Below are 4542 nucleotides of genomic sequence, written 5' to 3' on the forward strand. Positions count from 1 at the left end.
ACGTACCTTCTCCGCAGAGCCCAATCCCAGTGTGGAGGGAAAGAGCAGGTTGTTCTGGAGCCATGAGCTGCAGCTGGCGCTCTGCTTGATGACACCCTGCGCTCCCACAGCGCTGCCCCTGCAAGGATCTCAAAGCACACTGCAAACAGCCGGGAGTCAGCCCCTGCAGTGCCTCTGGGAGTGCCAGTATTACCCCCATTTCACAGGGGGGTAAACAGAGAGACAGAGGGGAAGCCACTTACCAAGATCTCACAGATCCAGAAATAGAACCCCAGAGTCCTGGCTCCCAGCCCCCCTGCTCTCACCAGTCCAACCCAGTCCCCTCCTAGAGTCGGGGATAGAACCCAGGAGTCCTGACCCCCAGTTTGCTGCTTTAACTACTAGATACATATCTTCCCTAGCAGGACAGTGCCTCTGCCTTTGGGGCCCAATCCTGCTAAGTGACAAGCATTCAGCTCCTGCCCTGCCAGAATCAGGCCTTTAAAAGGGACAGGATTTGTGTGGCAGGCATAGTTAAGTTCCCCATGTTTAACGGGCCGAGATTTAAGCATCTGCTCCAGCCAGGAGCTAACAGCCAGAGAAATATCCTCGGGGATTGACGGGGCAGGGGGCCTCTTTATCTCTGCTTCTTATGTACGCAATAAAAGTAAAGCCCTGTCCAGCATCTTTGCAATACCCGGGACCACGCGTATTATAAAACTGATTACAGACTCCAGCACTGTTATTGGCTGTAGCCGAGAGATGTATTAAGGCGAGTTATCTGCCCTGCCAGAGGTAGGATTTCTGCTAAGTAGAAAGTAACACACTAATACACTAGATATTTCAACAAGAGTCCTGGCAAGCCCAGCCCAGCCTTCACGCTGGCACGTTAACGAACCCAAACCTCACAGGCAGCTCGGCAGGCTGGTCAGGGCTGTTAGCTCTGTTCTGTACACAGGGATGAAACAGACGCGCAGGAGGATTAAGTGACATGACCACGGTCAGCCCAGAAATAGACTCATGACTCTATGGTTTGCGCACAAGGCGATCCAGGCTTCCCTATGGATGATGCTTCATGACGGCTCCCAGCAGAAGCCAATCATAACTAGGTCACTTTTCACTCAGGGACCATTTCCCCCAGACTACTCCCTTGAAACAACAGGGGAGTTGAAATCAGAAGTACTGGGATTAGCTCCCAGCTCCTGCCTGAAGCATCAGCTGCTTTCTGGAGGAATCAGGGAGGTGAGTTCATTGCCCGTTATTCTCCTGACCTCAGCCACTCGTCTGTCCTTACAGCACCAGGTCTGTGGAGCAGGGCCCATCCCTCTTAAGAGCACAGTTGCAGATAAATCAGAACCACCGATGAAAACGTAGGGTAGCGATCAGAGCACAGGGCTGGGAGGGAGTCAGGGCTCCTGGCTGTCACACTAGCTCGGAGTTTTAGGCCAAGCTGTGTAATGGCCCTATGGACACTGAGCTGCCCCACATCTATGCAGCACTTTGAGATCCCCAAACCTCTTGGAGGGCAGGGGGAGGTGAAAATGGATCCTGAATCCTTGAATTTCCAGCGGCTAATTCACAGATCCCATGCCAGATGGGACCATTGCGATCCTCCACCAGGCTGACCTGCACAGCACAGCCAGAGACCTGCCCCACAGTAATCCCTAGAGCCCAGCTGGTAGAAAAACATCCCGGCTGGATTTGAAAATGGTCAGTGATGGAGAATCTGCCCTGGGAAATGCCATCGATGGTTAATTACTCTCAATGTGAAACATGCCCACCCTATGTCCAGTCTGAATGTGTCTCGCTTCCACTTCCAGCCACTGGCTCGGGTTCGACCTTCCTCTACTAGACTGAAGAGCCCCGATGAAATATTTGTTCCCCAGGCAAATACTTCCAGACTGTGAGCAAGTCACCCCTGAGCGCTTTGTTAAGCGAAACAGACGCAGCTAGCTCAGCCCATCGCTAGAAAGCACGTTTTCAAATCCTTTCCTCAATCTCGTAACTCTTCTCTGAACCCGGGTCCTTTATCAACGTCCTTCTTGAACTCCCAGGACTCCCGCCACAGGGACAATAACCTCTCTGCTCCTACTTATTCATAGATTCATAGATTCTAGGACTGGAAGGGACCTCGAGAGGTCATCGAGTCCAGTCCCCTGCCCGCATGGCAGGACCAAATACTGTCTAGACCATCCCTGATAGACATTTATCTAACCTACTCTTAAATAGCTCCAGAGATGGAGATTCCACAACCTCCCTAGGCAATTTATTCCAGTGTTTAACCACCCTGACAGTTAGGAACTTTTTCCTAATGTCCAACCTAGACCTCCCTTGCTGCAGTTTAAGCCCATTGCTACTTGAGAGGCCCCGGTTGATGCACCCCAGGGTCGCATTCACTCTTTGGGCCACAGCGTTGCACTGGGAGCTCATGGTCAGTGGATTATCCGCCACGGCCTCCACATCTTGTTCAGAGTCTCGGCTTCCCAGGATAGTCCCTCATCCGGCAAGTCCGGCCTGCGTTCTCTGCTCCCAGACAAAGGATGTGACCATTTCCAGCTGGTAATGACCAACCCCATTCTCAGGAGTCTTTTTGTTCCTAATTTATTTTAAAAACTCCTTATTGTCCTTAACTCTGCTGGCCGTAGAGTTCACCTTCTGTCCTTTGGCTTATCAATTTTCTACAATTCCTAACTTGTGATTTTTAATCATTACTATCAACTTCCCCTTTCTTCCATTTGATTTTAGATCTACACAGTGTATATAGTTGCCTTCACTTCCCCTCTGACCCACCGTGGTGTTTTAACCAGCACACCCCACTTCCTCAGGTGTGGCTTTGGGGGAATCCCTAAGGTGTTCTTAAATGATTCCCAATGATCTTTCATTTTTTTCTGAGGACATTCTTCCTCCCAGCTGATTTGGCTCATCATTGTTTTCAGCTTTGTGAAACTGGCCCTTTGAAAGCACCAGGTCTGGACTTTTCTCTGGTTGCACAAAGCACCTCTGACTCTTGGGATGTGGGAGAGTCACACGGATGAACTGGATCGGGCCCCATCGCTAAACTGGAGTCACTGTCCCCATGAGCCACTTCGCTTCGCGGTTACCTGCCCCCTTCCTCTCCGCGTTGCCCCGGAGCGCTCTAGGGCAGATCTGAGCCCGTCTCGCCGGCACTCCCGCGACACGACCCCTCCGCCCCCCGGGGGATTTCACGCTGAAAATGAAATCGGAACCGAAGTTAGTTTCCACGTAGTTTAATACCGATTTGGAACGGAACAGCGGAGGGAGGAAAAACCCACCTCGGGGCTCCAGCAGAACCGTTCACACTCCCTGGGCCGCGGCCCCCTCGCTCTGCCCGTGTTAGGCGAGGAAGGACCCTCCGGCAGCGCACTCGGGGGGTTCCCAGCTCCGGCTGCGGTTTGGCTTTACCCGTGGCCAGGACACACGGGCTCTGCCCGGAGCAGGAGCCGCCCCCGACGCCGGTTCAGGCTCCAGCCCGTGTGAACGGTCACCCAGCGAGGGGCCCCGCCCGGCAGCGGCTCGGAAAGCGCCCCGCGAGCTCCGCAGACGGACATCCCGGGGCCCGCTTCAGAGCAGGGCGAGGAGAAGGGGGGGGGGTCCCGTTACCCTCAGCGCGGGGCGCCGGGCGCGGGGCTCCGGGCTCCCCTCCCCTAGGTGCCCATCCCCGCCTCCAGCTCCTTGGCGGGGCTCCGCTCCCTCCCCGCCTGGCCGACCAGGCTCCCCGACTGGAGCAGCAGGTTGCAGCCCAGGAAGAAGACGCCGAAGAGGACGGTGAGGCAGAGGACGCAGAGCACCGCGATCTGCGCCAGGTAGCGGCTCCTCTCCGCGCCCAGGAGCGCGTCCAGCGTCGGGGCGGCGGCCCGCGGGGGGCGGCTGGGGCTCGGGGCGCTGCTGGTCATTGCTGGGCTCCCGGGCGGGGCTCTGGCAAAGCGCCCCCCGCTGCCGGCTCAGCCAGTCCTCGCGGACCCGGTCCCGGACCCGGTGCAGATCCCCCAGGAGCTCGCGGCGCCGTCAGCCGCAGAAGTGCCGGTGGAGCGGGATTGTGCGGGGCAGTGACGGGCCCGGGCGGGGCGGGGCGGGCTTCAGTGATGTCAGGACACGAGTCTTCCTCCAGCCCCATGGGCAGAACAACTCCTCCCTGCAGCGGGAACCCGACTCCCTGCACCCCCAGATCCCTGGGGAACCCCTCCCCCCGGGGCACAGCCCCCCTATGCTCCTCCAGGGAACCCGACACCCTGCACCCCCAGATCCCTGGGGAACCCCTCCCCCCGGGGCACAGCCCCCCAATGCTCCTCCAGGGAACCCGACTCCCTGCACCCCCAGATCCCCGGGGAACCCCTCCCCCCGGGGAACAGCCCCCCCATGCTCCTCCAGGGAACCCGACTCCCTGCACCCCCAGATCCCCGGGGAACCCCTCCCCCCGGGGAACCGCCCCCCCAATGCTCCTCCAGGGAACCAGACACCCTGCACCCCCAGATCCCTGGGGACCCCCTCCCCTGGAGAAACAGCCCCCCCATGCTCCTCCAGGGAACCAGACACCCTGCACCC

The sequence above is a fragment of the Terrapene carolina genome, unplaced genomic scaffold, assembly GCF_002925995.2.
Source record: "Terrapene carolina triunguis isolate 2854851 unplaced genomic scaffold, T_m_triunguis-2.0 Scaffold641, whole genome shotgun sequence".
Lineage (NCBI taxonomy): Eukaryota > Metazoa > Chordata > Testudines > Emydidae > Terrapene > Terrapene triunguis.